The following is a 27,003-nucleotide window of genomic DNA, read 5'->3' on the forward strand; positions in this document are numbered from 1 at the left end:
GGCCCAACCCAGGTTTCCTTTGGGGGCGGGGGGGGTAAAAACAACATGGGGATTGGCGGGGGGGGGGGGGCAGCAAGTCCCAATGGGGGTCCCGAAAAGATGCTGGTGGCCAAAACTGCCCCTCCCGTGGCCCCGGGAGGATGGAAGCCTCCTGAGGTGGGGCTTGCAGGGCAAGTGCGGTCCCAGGACGGCCAGCATCCCCCCCCCCCGCCCCCCCCCCCCCCAACCCCGGGCGTGCGGGGGCTGCTCCCAGCGCCGGGGGGGGGGGAGCGGAGCCTCCCGGTTCCCAGGTGATACCATCGCACCCCCGCACCCACAGCAGCGCTTTGAAGGGGCCGGGAGATCTTCCCACCCCCCCCACCCCCCCCCCCCCCAATCTACAAATCCCCCCCCTCTTCCCCACCCCCCACCCCCAAATCCCCCCCTTCCCACCTCCCCCACTCCCAACCCCCCCTTTCTTCCCACCCCCCCCATCCCCAAATCCCCCCCCCCATCCCCATCTCCCCTCTTCCCCCCCCCCCCATCCCCAAATCCCCGCCTCTTCCCCCCCCCCCCCATAAAAAAAAAAACAAAAAAACAAAAAAACGACCCCGGGGGAGGGGTGTGACTCCCACCGTCCCCAAAAGGGCCACCAACACCCCCCCCCCCCCCCCCGCGGCGAGTCCCGTCCCACCCAACCAAAGGACAAACACCGGGGTGGGGGTGTGGGGGGGTGTGTGTGCCTCTGTTCTTGCCCCCCCCCCGGGCTGATAATGGGGGTATTTATTTATAAATAAAAGTTTCCTCCTTCGCACCAGGCCTGAGTCACCGGGGGAGGGCGGCCGGGGGGGGGGCGGGGGGGTCAGTGGGGCCGGTGGGGCTGGAAGCCCAAAGGGACTTGGGGGGGGGGGGGGGGGCACTGCCTAGAATGCCACCGGGCAATGCCACCCCCCGAAGCCCCCCCCCCCGACACCCCTCCGACACCTCCCGGCACCCCCAGCAGCCCCCAACACCCCCCAGCACCCACTGACACCCCCAGCACCCCCCTGACACCCCCTGGCACCCCCTGACACCACCCAGCACCCCCCGACACCCGTGACCCCCACCCCAGCATCCTCAGCACCCCCCCATCATCCCTGACACCCCCCTCCGACACCCCCACGACACCCCCCAGCACCCCCCCCAACAGCCTCCAACATCCCTGACACCCCCCAGCACCCCCCAACACCCCCAGCACACCCCCATCATCCCCAGCACCCCCACCCAACACCCACCGACACCCCCAGCACCCCCCCCATCACCCCCCCCCGACACCCCCCCCAACATCCCCAGCACCCCCCCTTCATCCCTGACACCCCCTCGGCACCCCCCCCCGGCATCCCCCATCACCCTCCAGCACCCCCCAACATCCCCGACACCCCCCCCCATCATCCCCGACACCCACCCGACAGCCCCCCAACACCCCTGACCCCCCCCCCCGGCATCCCCAAAACCCTCCAGCGCCCCCCCCCCCATCATCCCTGACCCCCCCAGGCCCACCCCCCGCCCCCCCCCAGCACCGGCTGGACACTTCCATGCATTTCCCTGTTATAAAACCACAAGAAAACAATTATTTAATTGTTCCCCCCCCACCGCCCCCCCCCTCAAAAAAAAATAATGAAGTGAATCGCAAATTGAGCGAATTAGGGCAAAACCCTGAGAAAAGAATAAATACACACACACACACCCCCCCCCGAATGGGGAGGGTGGTGGGAATATTATTTATTTTTTTGCATTTTGGGGGTTATCGGGGCTGGGGGGGGGGGGCGGTGGCTCGGACCCCTCTGCTGGGTGGGGGCTGGGGGGGGGGTTTAAAATAACACAAGGACCCTCCGCCTCCTCCGATAGTAAAATGTTCTGACTTGTGGGGGAGGAAAAGGGGAAAAAAAAACCCATAACCCCCCCACAACCCCCCCCCAAGAAAAAAAAAAAACCCTCCCATAATTTATCTCCTGCCCCCCCCCCCCCCAGCAGCGGGTAACAAGGTGGTGGGGCTGGGGGGGGGGCTGGGGGGGGGTTGGGGGTGGGGGGGGCTGTATCCCGCGCTCCGGCATAGAAGCCTCCGGCCGCCCGTTTATTTTAGATTGGGAGGGGGGGAAAAAAAATCCGGCAAAGGGCAAAACATGGCCCCCCCCACCCCCCCGACTCATCCCCTCCCTCACCCCCCCCACCCCCCCGCCACCCCCCCCCGCCACCCCCCCACCTCAGGGCTCGCACAAACCCCAAATTGTTGCCGCCGGGAGGTTTTTTTGGCTTCTCCATCCAGCCCAGAAATCAATCAGGCTGCGGCAGCCGGGGCCGGGGGGGGGGGGCGTGTGTGTGTGTTTTATTCTCCCCCCCCCCCCTCCTCAGTGTTTATTTTCTTAATAACATAAGATTGGGGATAAATTCAATATTCCGCCCCGGGGTAGGTACCGGCTGCTTCGGGGCGGAATATTTAATTACGGAGAATCCCCCCAGCCCCAATTTGGAGCCAGGGCCTGGCGGGGGGGGGGGGTGGTGTCCCACTTTTCCACGGGGGGGGGGGGGAAAGAACCTTGACCTTCTGGGCCAAAATCCGCTAAAAACGGGGCCTTATTGGAGCGGTTTTGGTTTGTTTTTTTGTTTTTTTTTTTTTCCTGGCTTTATCTCCCAGCCGCCGGGTCTGTTTTGCTGCCAGCTTAAAAAGGCTCTTTCATAGCCGGGATTTCCCCCCCCCCCCCGCCTTCCCCCCCCCCGACTCCCCCCGTGAATGTACATCTTATTCCACTTTTTAAATTTTTTTAAATTTTTTTTTTTTTGGCTTTTCCTAAATAACTTCTTGGGGGTTTTTGCTCCTTCCCAAGCTTTTTTTTTTTTTTTTTTTTAACACACACCCCCCCCCCCCCCCCCCCAATTTTTGTTTTTCCCAGCAAACCCCCTCTATAAACACAAGGAATTTTTGGACCTACTTGGCCTCCCCAGTTTGAGCCACTGGCCACTAAAAAGGGCTTTGTTGGCGGCGGCGACGCGGCCGGTTCCAGGCTGGCACCTCCCGGGATAAAGTCAATAATGGCCAGATTATATTTTTTATATATATATATATAAAAAAATATATATATATTTATCTTTCTCCGTCAGCGTTTTCCGGGTGTTTCGGCTCTTTCCCGGCCTCGGTCCCCCCACAAGGGACACGGAGCGCTCGACCCCGCTGCCCTGCCCTGAAAAATTCCCAACTCTGGGTTTTTTCTTCCAGTTTTTTTCGTAGGGATTTCCCTCCTCCCGGAGTTTTTCCAGCCGGATCGGAGTTGGGAAAGGCAGGAGGGTGTCTGGGGGCGGGGGGGGGGGGGGAGGGGGGATTTTGGTGGTGGTCAAGGCTTGGAGCAACCTGGTGTAGTGGGACGTGTCCCCACCCATGGGGTGGAACGAGGTGGGCTGTAGAGTCACTTCCAACCCAAATCATTCCACGATTCCATGATTTTGGGGGCGCGACGGCTGCAGGACACAGCGGGAAGGGGCAGGGATGCTCGGGATACCCTCGCCGCGCCGTGGGACCACCAGGCACGGACCCACCACCATCTCCGAGCCATCCGGCTCGCCGGCCCCCGTCCGTTCTCCTGGGGCAAAGGGACCTCGGTGTCCGGCTGGGAAAAAAAATAAAAATCACCCAAGTCCGGTCGGAAAAACAGCCGGCGGCAGAACAGAGGCCCTCAGTCTCCGGGCCATTAATCCGGCCGGGACAAAAGGCGCGGTGGCAGGTCACAATGGGTGGCACATGCCCCGGCTTGATGGATTTTCTCCTTGTTCCGCTTTGTTTGTCCGTCCAGCCACGTCGCGCTCGCCTGGCCGCCGGGAATGCCGACCCCCGCGCCCCGTCTCCCCTCCGGATCCCCATCGCCGCAAGCGGAGGCCCCTTATTTTGGGCAAAGCAACCCCCTTTTTTTTGTACACCCCCCCCCCACCACCACCACCCGGGGAACGTGGGAAAGCAAACACGTCTCTCCCGGCGCGATAGGGGACCCCACCTCCCGCGGGAATGACTCAGAGCCACCTTCGGAAGCGGGGATGGAGGTGAAGGATCACACACACAGGAAAAAACCCAAAGGCTGGGAGGTGCGGGGCCGGCGCGGGAGCCCGCAGGGACACGGGCGGGAGTGACTCAGCCCGGCAGGAACGGCAGGAATCCGTCCCTGCCCCGGGAAACGGCACACAGGTAGAACAGGTCGGGGCGTCCCCCGCTGCCGCAGCTCCTGCGGGAAGGGAAGGAGAGACCCCGCGGGGAACGGGTGCTCCCCAACCCTCGGGGATCCTCCCATGTCCCCGCACCCGCGTTCCCCAGCGGGACGGAACGCCGGGGTCGGCACCGCAGCCCGACCGACAGCCCCGGCACCGCCGCCGCCACCCTGCCCGCGGTTCGGGTGTAAAACCCACGAAAAACGTTCCGAATTTGGGGCGTAACGGAGCAGGGAAGAGCCCACAATGGCCTGGTGGGGGGATCCCCTCGGTGGGGATTTTGCCTTGGATTTCCGCACTGGGGAAGGTCCGACAGCCCCCCACCCCGGTGTCCCAGCCCCTTGAGGACCGCGATGGCCACCTGGCAGGGGTGACACCAAAGGGCCGGTGACACCACAAGGGGTAAGGTGGGGCCGGGACGAGGAGCCGTGGTGCCGCCTTGCTCCGTCCCCATACGGAAAGACAGCCGAGACGCATTTTAAGGAGCAAACGTCATCCCCCCCGCGGGGACAGGAGCCCCGTGACAAGGCCACAGAGCTGCCGGCGGCTCCGTGTGGCGCTGGGCAAACATCCAAGGCCGCCGCGGGGACTTTGCCCACGGGCCACCCCGGTGTGAGAGCACCGAGCCCATCTCTGCTCGGCCCCCGGCCCCCGCCGAGCCGGGAAACAGCCGGCGGCAGGAGCAGCGCGGGAGGAGATGGGAGTCACCCGCCACGGCTGCGTGTGGGGACGGACGGACGGACAAATGGATGGATGTATGGATAGATGGATACATGGCTGGACAGATGGACATCTGGATGGATGGACGGACACATGGATGGACACATGGATGGATATATGGATGGACGGACAGAAGGATGGATGGATGGACAGATGGATGGACAGACGGATGGATGGACAGATGGATATACGGATGGATGGACAGATATATGGATGGACAGACAGATGTTTGGATGGATGGACAGAAGGATGGATGGATGGATGGATGGATGGATGGATGGATGGACAGACGGATGGATGGACAGATGGATATACGGATGGATGGACAGATATATGGATGGACAGACAGATGTTTGGATGGATGGACAGAAGGATGGATGGATGGATGGATGGATGGATGGATGGACGGACGGACACACGGATGGATGGACAGATGGATATAAGGATGGACGGACAGATATATGGATGGACAAACAGATGGATGTATGGTTGGACAGCTGGACAGCTGTATGGATGAACAGATATATGGATGGATGGATGGACAGACAGACGGATGGATGAATGGACGGATGGAGCTTGCACCGTGCTCCACCATGGCAGCCCAGGAGCTGCCCGGTCCCCGGGGCGCGGAGGCCGCGGCTGACGCACGGCGGGGAGCTGGGGCCGGGAGAAGGGCAGGAGTTTTCTGGGGCCGGTTTCTCTCTCGGGGTTTGTGTTGCAACGGTTTCCGGAGCCCTGACACGGCGCCTGGGCCGGGTGACGCCACCCGCGCGCCTCTTGCACAACAGCTGCCCCAGGAAAACACCCGGCGACGCCCGGCCTGGGGCTGCCCGGGGGCCTCGCACAGAAAAGGTGCCGGGAGCCATTCACCGTCCCCCCGGGGACGCTCCGGAGCTGGGCCCTCCTGGGACACAGAGATGTGGGGACACCAGCCCCCGCACCACGGCGTGTGGCCGCCCTGCGGAGCTCCCCGGCCGACGGCCTCAACGCGCCCAGGCAGTACCACAAAGCATAAAATAAAATGAAATAGCCAAAACAACAATGGAATAAAAAAACAAGTCAAGGAAACCAACCAAAAAAAAAAATAATTAAAAGCAAAAATAAAAAATATAAAGTAAAATAAAATATTATAACTAAATAATAAAATAGATTAATATAGAAAAGAAAAAGAAGAGGAAAAAGAAGAGGAAAAAGCAAAAGAAAGAAAAAAGAAAAAAGAAAGAAAAAAGAAAACATAAAAAGAAAAAGAAAAAGAAAAAGAAAAAAGGAAAAGGAAAAAGAAAACAGAGAAAGAAAAAAGAAAAAAGAAAAAGAAAGAAGAAATAGAAGAAGGAAAAGAAAAAGGAAAAGAAAACAGAAAAAGAAAAAAGGAAAAGGAAAAAAGGAAAAAAGAAAAAGAAAAAGAAAAAAGAAAAAGAAAAAAGAAAAAGAAAGAATAGAAAAAGGAAAAGAAAAAGGAAAAGAAAAAAGAAAAAGAAAAAATAGAAAAAGGAAAAGAAAAAGGAAAAGGAAAAGAAAAAAGAAAAAGAAAAAAGGAAAAGGAAAAAAGGAAAAAAGAAAAAGAAAAAAACGAAAAAGAGAAAAAGAAAAGGAAAAACAAAACAAAACAAAACAAAACAAAACAAAATAAAATAAAATGAAGTAAAGTAAAATAAAGCAAGATAAAGTGAAATAAGTAAAGTAAAATAAATATCCTTTTCTTCTCCCATCCCACTGAGAAACTGGGTAACAAAGTTGGCCGCATCCCCCAGTCTCTCTGCTGGCCCCCGGGGCCACCAGCCCCCCGGCGGATGGTGGAGCCCCCCCGGGCTCGGTGGGAGCCCCCGGCGCCCCCCCCTGGCCCCCGCTGAGACCCCGCCGAGGAGAAGCGGGAGCAGAAAACGCCGCCCGCCATCACAAAGGCGGCCTGACGTCAGGGCAGGCGAGAGGCGGCCGGCCGGGAGAAGGGGAGCTGTGTTTGAAAAAATAAAAAAAAATAAAATAAAAAAAAAAAAATAATGACAATTTCTGTCTAGGAAAGGCTGGGCCGTGAAAGGGGCCCTTCTTCGGGGCTCCACGGGGGCCCGGCCGCCGAACAAGAAAGGCCTTTGAAGAGGCGGCGGCCGGTTGCCAGCGCCGGCAGGAGCCCGGCGGAAAAATCTCCGGCTCAGGGAGTGGGGAGACATCCCGGCACGGCCGGTGTCGGCGCGGGGAGAGCTCCCGCACCCCCAAACCACATACCCTGGTGGTTTTGGAAGGGTTGTCCTGCACCTGCTGCACCCACAAATCAACCTTCTCCCGTCCCCGGCGCCAGAAGGACACGGAGCTGTCGGAGCGGGGCCGGAGGAGGCCCCGGAGATGCTGGGAGGGCTGGAGCCCCTCTGCTGTGGGGACAGGCTGAGAGAGCTGGGGGGGTTCAGCCTGGAGAAGAGAAGGCGCCGGGGAGACCTTGGAGCCCCTTCCAGTCCCTCAAGGGGCTCCAGGAGACGTGGGGAGGGACTCTGGATCAGGGAGGGGAGCCATGGGACGAGGGGGAAGGGTTTGACACTGACAGAGGGGAGATTGAGATGAGATCTGGGGAAGAAATTGTTTGCTGTGAGGGGGGTGAGCCCCTGGCCCAGGTTGCCCAGAGAAGCTGTGGCTGCCCCATCCCTGGAGGGGTTCAAGGGCAGGTTGGCCGGGGCTTGGAGCAACCTGGGCTGGTGGGAGGTGTCCCTGCCCAGGGCAGGGGGTGGCACTGGGGGGGCTTTAAGGTCCCTTCCCACCCAAACCATTCCATGATTCCATGATCCTGGCCCAGGTTGCCCTGAGACCACCCAGTGCCACCCCCTGCCCTGGGCAGGGACACCTCCCACCAGCCCAGGTTGCTCCAAGCCCCGGCCAACCTGCCCTTGAACCCCTCCAGGGATGGGAAGTTCAGTGGGGAAGAAGAGCTTTTATGGGGTCTATAAGGTTTTTAGAGGGTCTAGGTGGGCTTTGCACCCCCAAGGAGGGATGGTGTGGTGCTTAGGCCACCATAGGCCGCCACCCACTGCAGAAATGCCAGGGCAAAGAGCCGTGCCAGCCCTCGCCCATCCGCAGGGAACCCTGGCACGGGGCTCTCCCGGAGCTGGGCAGCCCCGGCTGGGAGGATGGTGCCATCTCCTGGCACCAACGGGCTTTTCCCACCCCACGTCACACCTCCGAGCAGCAGGAACCAAGGATGGCCATCTCCACAAAGGGCCAGAGCTGATCTCCTGCACAGATGGGGAAACTGAGGCACGGAGCAGCAGCAACTGTGGCCCACCAGCACCTGCAGCATGTCCCCGGCTGTGACCTGGGGACCCTCCTGTCACCATCCTCTGCGGTTCATCCCATCCCGTTTGAAGATTAACTCCGCGCAAGCGGCCACGGGGCAGCTTCCGGCAGACGAGGAGCAGCGCGGGCCGGGCAGGGATCGGGCTCCGAGGGGCCGCTTCTGCCTCTCAATTAAATTAAAAAGCAAACTTTTTTGAGATTTCCGACGCAGACAGTGAAGTGACATCGGGAACGAGACCTTCTCCCCGGCTACGTCCCTGTTGACAGCCACGTCGAGGAAGGAATCCTCACCTTCCTCGAGCACAACCCCGCCAACGCGCGTAACCGGGGGGGAGGGAATCACGGTTCAACAGCTGAACCGCGCAATAAAAAGGGCTCCGGAAGAGGATTTCAAGCTTTTTAAGTACAGGCTTGAAACAAAACAGGCGGGTTTTGGATTGTCCGGGAAGGGGGAAAGCCCGGAGAGAGGCCACGCTGGCACCCAACGTCACCCTCAGGTTCTGTCCTCCCATCACCTTCCCCCAGTTTCGCTTTGGGGCCGTTTCCAAGGAGGTTGGGGGTGGGGGTGGGGGGACACACGCACACACGACCAAACAAAAAAACAACAACCCACCGCTTTCAATCAAAGCGCTCCGCTCCTAAAGCTCCGCCTGAAACCCTGGAGCGTTGCCAAACCCGCATATTTTTAATTGTCGGCTTGGAATGTTTTGACATTTGCAAGTATTTCCCCCCCCCCCCCCCTCCCCCCCCCCCCGCAACTTTCCTCTTCGGCCAAGAAAAATTCGTTGAATGAAATCCAGCTCGACTAAAAGCTTTCGGTCCCTTTTTTTCGAGGAACGAGCCTTGTGCGGAAAGGGAATAATTACAGCGAGGAGCCGAACGATTCGTCTCGGCCCCGATTTAAAACAACACGAGAATCTCTCCTAATACCTACAAATCGCCGGGGATGGAAGAGGTGGGATGGACCCCCGGGGAGCGTCGTAAGGAATTGTTTTCCTGCATGAATAATGCAATACCATCTTTATTTATTTTATTTTTCTTTTTTTTTTTTTGTTGTGTTGTTGCTTTGCTCCTCCAACTTGCTTTAAAAGTGCAGAGGCGCTGGCAGGGCTCCCCAGGATTTCCTATTTAGATTAAATTGAGAAAATTGCCCGTGTAGGACGGCAATTTCGTCTTCTGGATTAGTGACCGGCCCTGAGATGGGGGGGGAACCAACTCGGCCACACGCAGTGGGATGACCGAGAATTCCCTTTCCCATCACAACAAGCGCTTCCCACCTTCTCCCAATGCCACTTTTGTCGTCTGCAGCTCAGGACTGACCCCTCGCCCCGCGCAAGGGGGGTCTGCAGATCCCACACGGCGACTCTTCCATGGAATCTCAGAATGTTTAGAGTTCGAGGGACCTTAAAGACCATCTCGTTCCACCCAGGGACACCTCCCACCAGCCCAGGTTGCTCCAAGCCCCGGCCAACCTGGCCTTGAACCCCTCCAGGGATGGGGCAGCCACAGCTTCTCTGGGCAACCTGGGCCAGGGGCTCACCGCCCTCACAGCAAACAATTTCTTCCCCAGATCTCATCTCAATCTCCCCTCTGTCAGTGTAAAACCCTTCCCCCTCATCCCACGGCTCCCCTCCCTGCTCCAGAGTCCCTCCCCAGCTTTCCTGGAGCCCCTTTAGGGACTGGAAGGGGCTCCAAGGTCTCCCCCGAGCCTTCTCTTCTTCTCTTTTTGGGGAGAATGGGCCAGGTTGTCACAGTTCTTCAGCAGCCGTGCAGGGCACAACGGGGAAAACTTGAATTCCCTTGGAGCAGAAATAGAAAATCCCCCTCGGCTTTTTTTGTTTCACTCCTTTCCGCCATTCCTACAAACCATCCCCCAGAGCCGGGGTCCAATTCCTATCAGTTAATAATCACGACTAAGCCCAGAAGATCCAGCCGCGATCAACTTTTGATTTGTTTTTTTTTAATCTGTTCTAATATGGGCCGGTACATCTGCCCCGTGCCGAGGGTTGGGAAGGAGTCGTTATCCCGCGTTATCCCCAGGTGGGTCCCTCCGGCTCCTCGGCTCGCTCTCCTCCGCCAGCCCCGTCGCCTCGCGCTCCGCAGCCCCAGCAGAAAAGCGTTTCCATTCCCCTCCAACGCTCAGGCGCTGGCGGCTTTGGCATTCCTAATGAAAAGATAAAGGACAAAGAAATTCCGTGAGCTCCGGGGGGGGATCGGGACTGACACAGCCCGGGCTCTTTGCCAGAGCTCAGCCCCCTCCCCCCCCAAGGCGTTGACCCCTCTTGGGAAACACCGTGTGGGGTCCCCGAGAAACAACATTTCATAGAACCATAGAATGGTCTGGAATGTCTCCAGAGACGGAGACTCCCCCACCTCTCTGGGCAGCCTGGGCCAGGGCTCTGCCACCCTCACAGCAAAGAAGTTCCTCCTCGTCTTGAGATGGAACTTCCCACGGTCAAGTTTGTGCCCGTTACCCCTTGTCCTGTCCCCGGGCACCACTGAGAAGAGCCTGGCCCCGTCCTCCTGACACCCCCCTTGAAGTATTGATCAGCATTGATAAGATCCCCCCTCAGTCGTCTTTTTTCCAGCCTGAAGAGCCCCAAATCCCTCAGCCTTTCCCCATCAGAGAGATGTTCCAGTCCCCTCGTCCTCTTGGTGGCCCTTTGCTGTCCCCTCTCCAGCCGTTCCCTGTCCTTCTGGAACCGGGGAGCCCAGAACTGGACCCAGGGCTCCAGATGGGGCCTCCCCAGGGCAGGGCAGAGCAGAGGGGGAGGATGACCTCCCTCCACCTGGTGGCCACGCTCTTCTGGATGCCCCCCAGGATGCCACTGGCCTTTTTGGCCACCAGGGCCCATCGCTGGCTCAATCAAAGTAAGCGTTAATTGACTTTTCTGGCGAGGTGATGAACGCTGCACCGCTCTTCATGCTGCAGGTTTTACCACTTTGGCTTTTTTAGCCTAGAGAGCGGTAATATTCCCGTATTACCGTAACAGAGAAGTCTTCGCTGGGCAAGAGTGGAAAGGCAAAGCCTGATTTTTCCCTTTGTTATTAGGAATTCAGAGAAACCGTCTCCAGACTCAACTTTGTTGGCCGCGGAGCTGGGGCAAAGCCCAGCGGTGCCTCGTGCTGCTCCTCGCCGCTTCCCCGGAGAAAAGCTCGGTGTGCGCAGGGACTCCGGTGCCAGCGGGGTGGAAGCTGGTCACGGAGGGAGTCGTCCTCACACGCAGAGCCGTTCTGAAAGCTCCCGTCTCCCGAAGGGATACGTTTGTGCCATTCCTTCCACCCACTGCTCGGCATTATCACGTTTCCCAGGGGTGTGAAGCGTCTGAACAAACGGAGCGAAGGACCTTGGAAAAAAAAACACGCTATGAGCACCATCTCGCTGCAAATGTCACCGGGAATCCAGAAGCTGAAGTTCGCTTCCTACGAAAGCGAAGGCTTCAAAGCCAGCTCCCTCCCCAGTTTAAACCAGAGGGAAACGCCGCTGCTGCCGGCAGTGGGCTCTGGAAAGACCCAGCTGGGAGAAAGAGGGATGCAGATTTTCCAGAGGCATCCGCCCCTCCCTCATTTGGTTATTTGAGTTTCCGACAGCCCTCCCTTCCCAATGTCTACGGCGTAATTGGCTTTGAGATGACTTCGTGCGAACACCAGTCCTCTTCGAGGACAGCCCAGCCCGGGGGACCCCCTCCTGGGTTACGTCTGGGCAGCGGGGGCAAACTCTAAATTTTTGGCTTCCGGAGGCAAGCGAAAACTTGTTTACAATGCATCTGAGGTAGCTCGGGGAGCAACACCAGGGAAAAAAAAAAAATAAATCACAAAAATGGAGCCTTTTAACATTCTCGGTTTCTTTACTCATATCCCTTTTCTATGACACCATGACGCAAGGATTGCCAAGGCCGTCACCGCACCCTCGTCTTCCTCTTGCTTGTTGGAAGAGACGCAACCATTCGAGAAACGCCATCCTGTTCCACCTCGACGAGGGTCTCCCTGTGATTCTCCAATACGCCCGTGCCGCTCCGACACCACCTCGGAGACACACCAGCATTCCGCTTGTTTCATCTTGGGCAATCATAACTTTGCCAACCCGACCCTGCCTCCCGAAGCCAAGGGATGCTCCGGAACCCACGGCGTCCCACCGGGATGGGACTTTCTGCTCCCCTCTGATGTCTCCCGTTGCCTTTGATGTGGCTGAGCCAACCCTGATCGGGACTAGCAGCCTCGGGCAGTTCGTGCTGGGAAAATGAAACTTCCCAGCTCCGGAGAACAGGCGGCACAGAAAAATGGGTGGAAAATTGAAATGACAAGGTTGTTCAGGTTGTTTCTTTAAAGGCAGCTTCAGCCTGGGCAGGTGGTGAAGGAGAATAGCTGAGACTCCTCTTCTAGCGAGAGGGATTTCTACCTCTTCGACCTAAATCCCAAAGCACTTCTCAATTTATGGACCAAATCCTAAGTTTCACGGACGTACCCCCAGCTAGCTGCTTTTTACCTGCTTTTTTTTTTTTTTTACTTCTGTCTCTAAGTTGTCCTGGTTTGAGCGACACCGGACTAATTTCTCTTCTAATATTGGGAAAACAGCCCTTTTAGGGGACTGTGGTGCCTGAGCTGGTGCCACTGTTCCCTTTCCAGCCAGCTCTGGAGGGGGGGGTTCAAGGTCTGGGTGTTTTCCAGCCCCCCACCAGGCGCGGGGACGGAACGAGGAGGAGCGAGAGCCGGGCGCCGGCCCCCCAGGATTATTTCATCCCAGGAACGGCCCCTTCCAGGGAAACGAGGGAGTTTGAGGAGTTTTCTCTCTGGGATGAGAACTCCTGGCCCCGGTGCCGGAGCCCTGAGCCCTTCCCTTCCTCCCGCAGGGGCTGTTCCCTGCGGGGGGGAAACGGGCTGGGAATGTTCCCGGGGTATTTTATCTTGGTGTGGGGATCAACATTGGTTCTTCAGCATTAATAAAGTCAATTATCTAGTCTTATCCTACTAAAGCTACATTTCAACCCTGGGGTTTCCTTGTTTCCCCCCCCAATTCCCCTTCCCAAGTGGGTCATGGGATGAGAGAATAATTGTCTACACCGCAATAAGTTTGGGGGTTGGAATTAGATGATCTTTAAGGTCCATTCCAACCAGAACCATTCTAAGTTGGTGTGGGTTCTTCAAACCAAGTCCTTGCAAAGACTTGGTCCCTGTAAAGCCATCGGTGGTTGTTCGTGGACCTTCTTCTGCTGGTTCCACCAACACGCAGGTCCCAACCCAAGCGCTGGCGAAGCCGGAGCATCCTGGAGTCCTGGCTCCAGCAGCTCCTGCCGGGGATAAAACTTCACGCTGCGGCTTTTCAGATCCTTAACGGCAAAAGCATGGAGTCAAAGATCACGCGACTCGGCTGAAAGGAATCCTATTCCGTTTGAACAGTGGAAATCGCAACGGGCCATGCCGGGAGGAGCTGGACCTTCGGCCTGGGGAAGGGGAAGAGTTTAATCCCATAGCTATAAGGCACCGTCAACCGGTCTCAGCGTAGTTGGTATCAGAACGTCCGTCTCTGGAGCTCCAGAGAATGAATCGTTCAAAGTATTTTACACGCAGACGACTTCTTTTGTTGAAGGGGAGATTTGTGGGAGAAATCCCATCGTAAAGAAGCTTTTCAGGATTTTATCAGAGCGCTCCCGGAAAGCAACTCTACTTCATTTAATTAACTTTTATTTTTTTTTTTTTTTTTGGGTAGCTGTTATTTGGCAAAAGGGCTTGATTTTTAATGAAAACGGGAGGAGTGTTTTGGACAGAAGTGAGAGAGATGCAGAAAAAGTCGCCCAGCTTGGCTCCAGGTGTGGTTTTTGTCACCGAGGTGATACAGCGTGATCCTAACAGGAATGGGCAAAAGCTGTCAGGAAAGGGACTCGGAACTTCTACTTTTTTCCTGATCCGTTCCCTTATGGGGCCTCCCGGCAATGGGGTTTTGTAGGACGCGGGGAACTACAGCGTGCGCTCGCAGAAAGGAAGGTTGAAGGCGTGGAAAAAGGGAGCCGGAGAGGGGACATCCATTGGTGGTGGGGGGGGACGACTTAGAATGAATCTCCCCAGTGCCGCTCCGAGGGATGGAGTTATTAATTCATATCCACACCAGATGTTGGCACGGCAAAACCAACCTACCCTCGGGGTGGGCAACGAGCTCTTTCCGTAGACTCGTGCAGCTTCTCTGGTGGGAACGGTGCCTGCGGATCGGGAGCCCGTGTAAACATCAACGCTCTTCAGGTAAATACCAGCTGGTGGCTCTGTCCTGTTAGCAAATAAAAGCCCTCTATCACAAATTAGTGTTGCAAGGGAGAGCAATGTTTAAATAGTTACCTTGTCTTCCCCAGGAAAATAACTACCTGAAATACCGACGGTAGGGTGAGCTGCTGGGGAAGACGCTCCACCTCGCCAGGAGATGCGCGTCCTCTCAGCCGCGGGGACAAGGGGCAGGACGACAATTGGGATTCTGGCAGCGGTGAAAGGAGGCACCGAAAAGTGTTTTGCTGGAGACAGTAACGCAGAACCGGCAGCGTCCCTGCCTGCTTGGGGAGAGGCCGGGAGAGCCCCCAGCCCAAACCTCCTCCTGCACCTTCCTCGGTGGGGCTGGGCTCTGCACCCACCGCTGCCCTCAGCTCTCCTGGCCCCTTTTTTCCCCCGTGGCTGCTGCAAACTTGGCTTTTTCTACGAATTTAATAAGCACTAGAGGGCTGCAGAGAACTGCGTTTCGCAGCTGCAGACGCTGATGCAGGCGATGGCCCTCTGCTGCCGCTCGCTCTGGGCCTTAAAGGAGAACCGGGAAGGGGGATGCGGAGATCATGGAATCACAGGATGTGTTGGGTTGGAAGGGACCTCCAAAGGCCATCTAGTGCAACCCCCCTGCAGTCAGCAGGGACATCCACAACTAGATCAGGTCCCTCAGAGCCTCATCCAGCCTGGCCTTGAATGTCTCCAGGGATGGGGCCTCCACCCCCTCTCTGGGCAACCTGGGCCAGTGTCTCACCACCCTCCGTGGAAAGAACTTCTTCCCAATGGCTCATCTAAACCTGCCCTGCTCTAGTTTAAACCATTGCCCCTCATCCTATGGCTACGTGCCCTTGCCAACAGCCCCTCCCCAGCTTTCCTGTAGACCCCTTCAGGGACTGGAAGGGGCTCCAAGGTCTCCCCGGAGCCTTCTCTTCTCCAGGCTGAACCCCCCCAGCTCTCTCAGCCTGTCCTCACAGCAGAGGGGCTCCAGCCCTCGGGTCATCTTCGTTACCTCCCCGATGGGAGGTTTTGCTGCTAAATCGTGAAACAGTTCAACCCCAGTCCAACCCCTCAGTGTCCTGTTGGGTTTTGAGTATTGCCAAGGACAGAGACACCTCAACTTCTCTAGAGACACCGCAACCGCCCTGGACATCCCCTTGCGGTGTCTGATAGCTTGCTTTTTTTTTTTTTTTAAAAAAAACCCAAACCTTTCTCTCGTGTGTAAATGGAGTCCCTGTATCTCAAGATTTCAATTTGTTGCCTCCTGTCCTTTCAGCGAACGCCGCTGCCAAGCGTCCGCCTCCGGTGACAGCGGGGCTCGGACTGCAGGGCGACTGTGCTGCAGGGTAACGCTCTGCATTTAATTAAAAGAGAAGATGACACCTAGAAAAAAGTTGAGGTATCAAGTTAAAATCGGGAGACTGCTCTAGAAAGGGCCTCGCGAGACCGACCCTCGCTTCCCCACGCACTTGTCTGCGCTGACGGCTTTTCCTACTTTCCATTAGGAAATTTATCCAGGGTCAAGTTTAAACCCAGCTGCGGTGGTGCCAGCGCTGTCACAGAATGGTTTGGGTTGGAAGGGACCTTCAAGATCACCTTGTTCCAACCCCCCTGCCCTGGGCAGGGACACCTCCCACTAGACCATGTTGCTCCAAAATAATAGACTATACATTTTTATCCATATTCTTAAGTTTTTGTATTCATACCCAAGTTTTTAAGGCCATTTCTCTGATCTAATGGTTTCTCCTGAGTGCTGTTTTTATTATCAGAAGACTTTCTCTGGATCCTCGTTACTGTTTTAGTGCTTGAAGTCATCAATAAATTATAGAGCCAAGCCAAGCCGGTCTTGGAAGGTCTCCCCAAGCATTTGGGAGGTCTTGGAAGGTCTCCCCAAGGATCTGTCTCTTTTCAGCGTCACGTACTGGGAGCTGCTCCCCTCGCACCCACACATCCCAAGGTGCTCCTTGGAAATGCCACCCAGGAGACTCCACCTTCTCCTTCCCAAGGATTTACAGGACTAGGATCAAGCCCACAAAGGCCGAATCCCCCCTGGGGAGGGCAGGAGCCTGTTTCATCCCATCTCAACATCCTAAAAAACCCCAGGAGAAGCGCCCGGTTCCCTTCTGCTGCCAAACGAGACAAACGCGAATCGTAACTTTCTTTTTTTCCGTTGTTTCGCAACCAACCCTACTCCTGACTACATGAAAATCACAGAATCCGGCATGGAAAGCTTTGGGAAAAAAGGCCTTACATGTATATACGTATTTTTTTTTTCTTATTTAGAAATGTAAATAGATTCAGTGGGATGGAATTTCCAGTATAATTACGCAAAGAGAAGTCACCCAGGCCAGCGGCTGCTCTTCAGTCAAGACGGGCAACGTCTCAGCCCGCCATCGCCCCCTTAACAGCGGCTGATGAATAACACGAGTTTCCTCGATTTGCTTTAGGGTGCAATTCACCCATCTGCAGAGGGTCAGCACAAGAGCTATGTTCTAGCCGAGTCTTATTTAATACCTATAAATAAGGAATAAGCGACGCGCGGCCTTGCGCTCTGCCATCACGGGGGGGGCGAAGCGCAGCCTGGTGACATCTTCGTCTCAGCACGTCCCTTCTCCTTGTAGTCCCGGTCATTTCCCAGTGGATAAGAATATATTGCGTTTTTCTCTCTCTCTCTTTTGTGTCGCCGTGTTTTTCAGAAAGGCGCTTGGGTGCTGGCAACCAGCTTTCGCTGGGCGCTGAAACACCCCCTGCATCGTTCTGAGCTTAAATATTACGGCATTATAATTAACATTTGATAAACGTATTTTACAGAGAAACACCCCAAGTCCCCCCCTACCCATTTCCCTGTTTTCTTCCTGTATCGGAAAGCAAAATAAATTATTCAGAGACAGAAAATATAAGGGCCTTTTCTGGCCGTTGGCTTTGATTTCCAGTTTTGATTGTTTCTCCTCTTTCTCTTGAGTTCATTTATCCACTGAGGGGATGGCAAAGGGGAAAAATATGAAGTTAAGGGGGAAAAGCCCGGGTAAAAGCCCAGGGAAAAGGGGGAAAAGCCCAGAGAAAAGGAGGAAAAGCCCAAGGAAAAACTGGCAATTGAAAGCAAAGAAAAAGGGGCAGCTTTAGAATCTAGGCCTTGCAGGTTGTCTTAGTCTTCCACTCTTAGAACAAGAACTCAAGAGTATCTTTATAGAGACAAATTACTACTCCCTGGAAAAATCTTTCCCAGCAATCAGAGTCGTAATGATCCAACGCCCGTGATGGAGGATGGAACCAGGGCTGCGAAGGATTGCTGCTGGGCAGAGCCCGTTCTCCTGGAAGCCCCCAAATTTGTGATGACCACTCGTCCAGCCCCTTCCCTTTACAGAATTATAAAATGGGTTTGGGTTGGAAGGGACCTTAAAGCCCACCCAGTGCCACCCCCTGCCCTGGGCAGGGACACCTCCCACCAGCCCAGATTGCTCCAAGCCCCGGCCAACCTGGCCTTGAACCCCTCCAGGGATGGGGCAGCCACAGCTTCTCTGGGCAACCTGGGCCAGGGGCTCACCCCCCTCACAGCAAACAATTCCTTCCTCACATCTCACCTAAATCTCTAAAAAAGTGTTTTTTAATAGAGTTTTGTCTTGACTAAGGTCATTTTAATCGTGTTTTCTTTCCTCCGGTTTGCCACCAGATGGCACGTACGGACCAGGCGAGAGGGAAGGGAAGCGGTGGGTCAGCCCTGGCCAAGGCGACAGGTCCAGCCTGGAATTCCTTCTGCTGGAGCAGAAAGAAAGAGGCTTTAAGGCAAGTTTCTGTTCATAACAAGTGACCGCCCGTATCTCCGGAATATATTCCCTTTGATTAATATGATAATAAAAGAGAAGTTTTCATTAGATCTGAGGAAGAAATTCTTCCCTGGGAGGGTGGTGAGACCTCGGCCCAAGTTGCCCAGAGAAGCTGTGGTTGCCTGTCGTGGTTTAACCCCCCTCCCAGAAGGATGGGGAGAAGAGGGAGGGAAAAAAAAGGACAGAAAAAAAGAAGGAAACCCCCCACCCTGTGGGTTGAGATAAAGACAGTTTAATAGAAATGCAAAAATATTAATAATAATGACACAGGTCACTCACCGCCAGGTGAACTGGCACCGTCCCGAGCAGCGATCACCGATTCCTGCCCCCGGCCAACCCCCATTTCTCCACCGAGACATCACGTCTGTGGTACGGGCTATTCCACTGGCCATTCCATCCTTCTCTCTGGGCTTCTACGGGAAGCTGGAAAAAGTCCTTCAAAAGTGTAAACATCGCTTAGTAACAACTGAACCCAACAAGCATTCCTGCCATTCCTGTCCCAGCCATCACCAGAAGCAAAATTAACCCTCTCCCAGCTGAAACCAGGACGATGCCCCATCCCTGGAGGGGTTCAAGGCCAGGTTGGCCGGGGCTTGGAGCAACCTGGGCTGGTGGGAGGTGTCCCTGCCCAGGGCAGGGGGTGGCACTGGGTGGGCTTTAAGGTCCCTTCCAACTCGAACCATTCTGTGATTCCAAATCCTCCATTTTAGCAGCTATAAAACACATGTAAAGACTTGGAGAACTCCCGTTTTTTGTATCCCCTCTGTGATGCCCACCACTTGGCAACAACTGACCCCAACAGGTACCATTGACATTCCTGTCCCAGCCATCACCAGGAAGAAAATTAACCCTTTCCCAGCCGAAACCAGGACGATGCCCCATCCCTGGAGGGGTTCAAGGCCAGGTTGGCCGGGGCTTGGAGCAACCTGGGCTGGTGGGAGGTGTCCCTGCCCAGGGCAGGGGGTGGCACTGGGTGGGCTTTAAGGTCTCTTCCCACCCAAACCATTTTATGATTCAGGTCGATAACTTGGCCATCAGGCACCACAGACGCCGCGGTTTCCCTCCACCCCCGTGTGACAGTGTTTTACCCCCTACACAGGGGAGCTCGGAGTGGCTGCGACCGGCCCAAATTCAGAGCAAATCTGAGCCAGTCCCGCAAGAAATAACTCCCCTTAAGCCTCTACTGTTTTTCAGTTTAAATTTGCTTTCGCTGTGCGGTTTCTCAGGGAGGGAAGTAGCCGTCAATGAGACCCGGGCACAAGGCGGGCACGAGGACAGTGCCAAGGCTCTGCCGCCGCATTTCACCCCCTCGGTCCCTCCTCTGCGAGTTGCGAAGGGGCACAGAGGGGTGACGGCGCAGGGAGAAGCAGGGCTGGCGCATTCCTGCCTCTATTCACTGCCAAATGGCAAAGAAAGGTCGATACCCAGCAATTCGCGTCCTACCACGGTCCCGCTTTTGCCAACGGGAAACGCTCCCTTTTCAGCATCTCTCTTTTGTGCCTGTCGCGCCCTAAATGCAATCTCCAGCATTTTTGAGATGTTTAATTGTTTTCCCCTAGTACCATTTGTGTTGATTACATTTTTTTTCTGCGGGTAAGAGAGCGGGAGAGTGCCTCACACCGAGAGCAAACGGCTGCGCGATTGTGAGCGCTTCCCAGGACGGCGTCTGATCCCCCCCTGGCTCCTGCTGCTAAAAGCGCTAACGCCGTCCCAAAACAACGCGAGGCTCCTTCAAAAATATCTTTTTAATTGCCTAATCCACGTGCTGATAGAGGGAGCTGTTCTGACCCTCATTCCTCCTGGTGTTTATGGACCCCGAGATGGTTTTGCTGCTCCTCCTGCCCTGGCCCAGCCTCCAGAGATGTTTGTCCGAGACTCCCGTGAAAGGGCTTCAGCGTCTTTTCCCAGGAGGATCTTCCTAAAGTAGGAATGCAGCTCCCCTAATTGCAAATTAAGCCAAGACCCTCATTGCCTTAGTGACTACGGTGTCTGATCGTTGGCTTTGCAACACGTGGAGGTATTTCAAGCCGTGATCTGTCCTTCTGCTGTGGCCTCGCTGCCTTCTCCGTCCCGGTCCCTCCCATGCTCCCCAGTCTGCCGACGTCTTTCCAAATACATGGTGGCCCTGAATCCCATGTCTTACAAACAATGTTCTACTTCAAATCCTTCCGCATTCATTTTTCTGCTACTTTTTTTGGCGTTGGGTTATTCTGCGGGCTCCAGTCCCGTTCTGCCCTACCGCTGCCTGGCCGGGTATTTCCCCCGTTGAGTATCTCTGCACCCACCTGCCTTTATCCTCTCGACTCCAGCCTGTTTCTCCCCGTGAACAGGATCTTTTTGAGCGGTCAGTCTGTCCTCCAAAGGGCCGTACGTTTCCCCCTCTCCCAGCAGGAACGTCTGCCATGGGATGGGCTCTCCAGACCCCCTGTTTGGAGACAAAAACCCAAATCATAGAATCACCTCGGTTGGAAGGGACCTTTCAGATCATCAAGTCCAACCACCAACCCAACACCGCCCAAACCCCCACTACCCCTTGTCCCCCAGCACCGCGTCTGCCGGCTTTTAAATCCCTCCAGGGATGGCGACTCCACCACTGCCCTGGGCAGCCTCTTCCAATGCTTGACAACCCTTTCCATGAAGGAATTTTCCCCAATATCCATCCTAAACCTCCCCTGGCACAACTCGAGGCCTTTTCCTCTTGTCCCATCGCCTGTTCCTTGGGAGAAGAGACCAACCCCCCCTGGCTACCCCCTCCTTTCAGGGAGCTGTAGATATCGGATGCGTTGCCTGGGGCACCAGGCCCTCCTGGGGACGTTTTTCCATGTCACCCAGGGTAAAACCTGTGTCACCCGGTGGGAGAGGAGCCGCTGTGTGACGGGGGATGTCCTGCCCCATGTTGGGCGAGAAAGGACAGGACCAGGGGAGGGACGTGACCGTTCAACTCCTCTTAACCACCATTTGCTGTTTCTCCCCCCGACCTGCAAGCCGGATTTTGATGTACTGTGGTAAACGTTATGCCTTGGGAAAGACCCACACATGAATAAAAAATCAGGCTGTCACTCCGCCGTGCTCCTTTTAAAGAGAAATTGCTTAAAGCAGCAAGAAAGACGTCTAATCTTGGGACTCTGGGAGCCGGTGTTTGCAAGGGGGGGAGGTGGGGGGTCACTGCAGTTTATGCTCATGAATAACGAAGCTGACATTGTAGCTATGCAAATGTAACCTAACAAGCTCCAAACTAAATAAGAATCTTGTTTGTTCTGTCAGTTGTTCGCCAGTCTCCTTTCCCAGCACTCACTTGGATTTTTTTGGGGGCTGGAACCGATTTATTTGAAGAGGTGGAAGCGGGCGAGCGGCAGAGAATATCGGGTGCCCTTACGAATCCCAGAGCTTTGAGCCTAGAAATACGGAAGAGGATTCACGGGCTGAGCACGCAGAGGGATCTGCTCCCAGCCGAGACTCCCTGGCCTTCTACAGCAATGACCGAGAAACCGGCAGCATTGGGAAACTCTCCCTGTCACCTGGTTATTGTAGAGTAAACTATTTCAAGGCCTGACCTTCTTCTCATCATCTGGTGATGGCCAGCAGCAAGACACGGGAGCGTCAGGACTTGCGATAGTCGCTTCACCCCCACTTCATCCTTCCGCTTTGCTCATCTCGCGCGGAGCGTCGGCACTTTCTGCGTCCCCAGGCTGGCACGTGGCTGGTTTTGTGCGGCACAACGATGGTATTTAATATCTTAACACATCGCCGGATGGCTTTACAAACCTGTATCCACCCCACGCAGCCCCAAAACCGATGAAAAATGACGATCACAGAATCCCAGAGCGGCCGGGGTGGGAAGGGACCTCTGGAGATCACCCCGTCCAACCCCCGGCCAGAGCAGGGTCACCCAGAGCAGGTGGCACAGGGACGCCTCCAGGCGGGGTTGGGATGTCTCCAGAGACGGAGACTCCCCCACCTCTCTGGGCAGCCTGGGCCAGGGCTCTGCCACCCTCACAGCAAAGAAGTTCCTCCCCGTCTTGAGATGGAACTTCCCACGGTCAAGTTTGTGCCCGTTACCCCTTGTCCTGTCCCCGGGCACCACTGAGAAGAGCCTGGCCCCGTCCTCCTGACACCCCCCTTGAAGTATTGATCAGCGTTGATAAGATCCCCCCTCAGTTGGCTTTTTTCCAGACTGGAGAGCCCCAAATCCCTCAGCCTTTCCCCATCAGAGAGATGTTCCCGTCCCCTCATCCTCTTGGTGGCCCTTTGCTGTCCCCTCTCCAGCCGTTCCCTGTCCTTCTGGAACCGGGGAGCCCAGAACTGGACCCAGGGCTCCAGATGGGGCCTCCCCAGGGCTCAATTCATGCCCTGCATCGCCCCTTGCCCATCGCCAGCTCTTCCTCCTTGCCTTCAACGGCCTCGCAAACCCATCGCCCGCAGGAATATCAAGCCAAAAAGCTGCAGACATCATTTCTCTACCGAGGTAACCTTTATAGCTCTGATGAACAATATTTTCCACGGCTATTGCTCGAAGAGAAGTCGCTGTACGTTTTTTTTGTACCCCTGTCTCTTGTCAGGGAGAAGCCAGAGGAAATTCTCCTCGGGCAGCTGGCTGAAATCCTGACCCGCGTGCTGACCTTCGATGGGTTTTCTCAACTTGGAGCACAGACAAGGATGTCCCTCGGGTTATTGAGAAGTCCAGGTCAGTTGTCACCTGTTTTTTTTCTTCTTTTTTTTTTGGCACCTGTATACGGCCTGGCTTCGGTCGTGTTGTGCCTTTCCATTTGAACCAGCGACAACAGTGACAACATTTGAACCAACCTGACAACGAGGCATTGAAACAACCGGCTCTGGGTTGACCGTGATAAACCGCGCCGGCCGGGTGCCTTTGCCACCGTCAGCAGCTTTGACAAAGCTCGGAAGAGCAGGGCTGGATGCTGAACGTCACCCGGGATTGTCACCCGGAGCTCTCGCCCCACTTCTTGCCCCATCCCAGACCATCAGCTCCTCGCCCGCAGTGGACACAACTTTACATCGATCATTTTAAGGAGGAGTGTGTAGATGGGAAACTACCAAGTAATTGAATTTTCTTTCTTCTTCCTGCTGCCTAGAGAGGAGCGTGCTGGCAGCTGCCCTAGGGGAACAAATCGAACCGCGTCCCGCTGTCAGAAGCTCTCATGATGAATAGCCGGTCTTCTGACGAAGCACAACCATCTTCTTACTCTTCACCTGATGGAAATTATGCCGAGCAAGTACCGAGATGGTGCGAGTGACAGGCTGCCTGCTGCGGGCACCGAAGAGGAGCCGGATGGGTGCCGCTGCTCCCTCCTCCCAGGGCTCCGGCAGCGAGGGGGGAGCTTGTCTCAGGCTCCAAATTCTGGTGAGGAAACCGGCTGCAGCTCTTGGCAGGGGGGTTGGACTAGATGGCCTTTAAAGGTCCCTTCCAACCCAACACATTCTATGATTCTTTGTGGCCAAGCGTAAGACAGGAGGAAGATTTACTCTTTCTGTAAGTCGTCAGTCCCAGTTCTGGGGGCCAGGAGAAAGCCCGGCCGATGGAGAGCATCCAACTGCCCGTGCTGGGCCATCAGGGATCTGTTGTGCACAAGGTGGAATACAATAATTCCTGTCCTCTAAGGATGCTCTGATCAAAGCTGAGTTGTTAGTTCAATGGAAAAATTAAGAACAGGAGCAGGAAAGCTGGGGAGGGACTTGGGATCAGGGAGGGGAGCCATGGGATGAGGAGGAATGGCTTCAAACTGAGAGGGGAGATTGAGATGAGATATTGGGAAGAAATTGTTTGCTGTGAGGGGGGTGAGCCCCTGGCCCAGGTTGCCCAGAGAAGCTGTGGCTGCCCCATCCCTGGAGGGGTTCAAGGCCAGGTTGGCCGGGGCTTGGAGCAACCTGGGCTGGTGGGAGGTGTCCCTGCCCAGGGCAGGGGGTGGAACGAGATGGGCTTTAAGGTCCCTTCCAACCTGAACCGTTCAATGATTCCATGACTGTATGCCGTGCTCTGCATGGTACGGTATGTTTAGAGCAAGCAGACGGCATCGACTACATCACCTTAACTTCAGTGAGCGACCGAGAATTGCAAATGAGCAGCAGCGTCGTTAATGCAGGCATTAAGAACGTTACGGAAGGGGTAGCTCTAAGTCGATCTTCCAGGTAATTAACGGTACCGTTCTGCAAATTAGCGGAAATTCCGTATTGAAATGCTTGGACAGCAGCCACGCCAGAGGGAAAGCGCCGACTTCTGTCTGATCCGAGACGGGCTGCTCGGGGCCTGACAAATACCCCAAGGGGAAAAATCCCTGGAACCCCGGCGAGTTTCTGGCAGCGCCGAAGAAGCGAGCAGCAGGCCACCGCGCCAAAACCCCCACCGCCCCATCCACAGGCGAGAATAACAGGAATAAACGAATCCCCAAACCCAGAAACCACAGGCTCGTTAGGAAATAATTACGTTGGTTAAAACCTTTCCGTCCTTTCCCCTTTGCCTTAAAGCCTGGCTCCTGAACCACGGGAAACGCCGTTTGTGGGAAAACATAAAAGGCATGAGCCATACCCCAAATATTTGGGCATTTTTGCCTTTACCTTGTGCAGAAATGAAAACAAGAAGAGAAAAGGCAGGCGGTCGGTTCGCCTGCCTCCTGCTTACCTCTACACCAAGGGCCAACGTATTCGTGAGTCCTTTGGAACAACCACGAGACGGGACGGTTCGGAAGCTTCCCAGGGACGCGGCCCTCTGGAAAAGAAGGTGTAGGGGGCACAGTTACGCACGCAGGGAGAAGCAGGTTCCCTCCAAAAAGCCCCAGACCCGGCGGGACGAGGTCAGGCATCCTCATCCCACCGGCCTTACCCATGTCATAGACGGAGGCACCCACGCGCCCGCTACAGCGGCATCCATCACCCTCCAAATCAGGCATAAAGGCTCCGTTCCCATCCCACAGAATATACTTTTTTGCCATTCCTGCCCTCCTAATTCCCCGCCGCGGATCCCAGAGGAGCACTGGAAACGAGAAGAGAGGGGATGAGAAAAGCTCATAATTGCACATCGTTTCCCCTCGGTGCCGGCACAACGGTGTTGACTTTGACGAGGAACTCGGCGTAGCCGGCCGAAGGCGCAGCAGCCTTCCGCAGGAATGCTTAAAATAATGAGGAAAGATGCTGCTTTTAAACAAAACAATGCCGTGCTCTAAACGACAGCGGCAGCTCCGATACCCGCGGCCTTACAAAGAACGCTCTCGACATGTAGGACTCTGACAGCAACTCTCCTCCTGCCCTCCCTCCACCTTTCATTTTCCTTTTTTTTTTTTAGTTTTTTATTTTTTTTCACTCCAAGCATTCGAGAGCCAAGGGAACAAACCTTCCCGGCCTTTCTCTCTTTTTTTTTTTTTTTTTTTCTCGCGGAGAAAAAAAAATACAAAAGGGATCTTTTTTTTCAAAGGGAAATCTGAAAAAATAGCTACAAGCACCCAAAATCCCAGGCAGGTAAAAGCAAGGTGCTGGCCAACAGAGAATGAGAAGGAGGGAATTAATTCCCAAGGAGGGAAATTTCCCAGTATTTCCCAAAGAGGGAAATACTTCTAACGTCTCGGTGTTGGGCAGTGGGTTCCGGCTGCCTCTCCATCGAGTAAGACCCCCAAAACCTGGGCATCTTGGTGGATTCCTCTCAAATGAGAAAGCGGGGCTTTTTATTCCTTATTATTGCAGGAAATAAACCCACGGAGCACCGGCAGGAATTTCTCGGTGTTTCCCCTCCCACCGGGATGAAGTTTCTCGCGTGTCCGCCAGACAAATTGCTGCTACTTTCCGAGTTTTATTCATTAAGGGAGTGAACGGCGGAAATAGCCAAACGTCTCCCATGGTACCAGTGCGCTCTTTTTAAGGTGATACGGGCCTGATCTCGTCAAAATTAATGGCTTATGGTTATTCATGCCATTATTCTTAATGGGGCCAAGCATATACTGTACCCAGCAAGAAGCAGCGCTTGACTTGTCAAAGATTTATAACACATCGTGACCTGGCTGGGCTCACTGTAAAGTATGAAAACTTCATTGCTAATAACGCCGCTGTGCTGGGAATAAAAAGGAATGAGGAGGGAAAGGGAGAGCAGGATCCCATCCACCCATCCCAGCATCTCCCTCCAGCCCGGCCAGAGGCTGCTTACGGGCACCTCAGTCCATCGGAGGCTAAAGGATGCGGGGAGGTGGGGAAGGGACGTTGGGAGACAGAGGAGGGACACGAGGAGGTGGGGAAGGGACACTGGGAGGTGGGGAAGGGACATGGGGAGACAGAGAAGAGAAGGTGGGAGATGGAGGAGGGACGTGAGGAGATGGAGGAGGGACGTGAGGAGATGGAGGAGGGACGCGGGGAGATGGAGGAGGGATGCGGGGAGATGGAGGAGGGATGTGTGGAAGTGGGGAAGGGATGCGGGGAGGCGGGGAAGGGACACGGGGAGATGGAGGAGAGAAGGTGGGAGATGGAGAAGGGACGCGGGGAGATGGAGGAGGGATGTGGGGAGATGGAGAAGAGAAGCTGGGAGATGGGGAATAAAAGTGGGGAGATGGGAGGAGGGACATGGGAAGGGACACGGGGAGATGGAGGAGAGAAGCTGGGAGATGAGGAAGGGATGCAGGAGACAGGGAGGGGATGGCAGGAGATGGGGAAGGGACACAGGGAGACGGAGGAGAGAAGCTGGGAGAGGAAGGAGGGATGTGAGGAGATGGAGAAGAGAAGGTGGGAGATGGAGAAGGGA

General features: G+C 55.3%; 2 long non-coding RNA genes across 2 annotated transcripts; both read right to left on the reverse strand.

Annotated features, from left to right (window-relative positions):
- Positions 1-13,955: 13,955 nt before the first annotated feature.
- Positions 13,956-20,682, reverse strand: LOC134526587 (uncharacterized). The gene is made up of 3 exons (XR_010074004.1): positions 20,552-20,682; positions 18,546-18,701; positions 13,956-14,464 (listed from the first exon to the last, which is right to left on the reverse strand). It is a non-coding gene; the product is annotated as an uncharacterized LOC134526587 (long non-coding RNA).
- Positions 20,683-21,825: 1,143 nt separating this feature from the next.
- LOC134526586 (uncharacterized) lies at positions 21,826-25,250 on the reverse strand. The gene is made up of 3 exons (XR_010074003.1): positions 25,105-25,250; positions 24,904-24,990; positions 21,826-21,966 (listed from the first exon to the last, which is right to left on the reverse strand). It is a non-coding gene; the product is annotated as an uncharacterized LOC134526586 (long non-coding RNA).
- Positions 25,251-27,003: the final 1,753 nt, after the last annotated feature.

This window comes from Chroicocephalus ridibundus, chromosome 23, assembly GCF_963924245.1.
Source record: "Chroicocephalus ridibundus chromosome 23, bChrRid1.1, whole genome shotgun sequence".
NCBI lineage: Eukaryota > Metazoa > Chordata > Aves > Charadriiformes > Laridae > Chroicocephalus > Chroicocephalus ridibundus.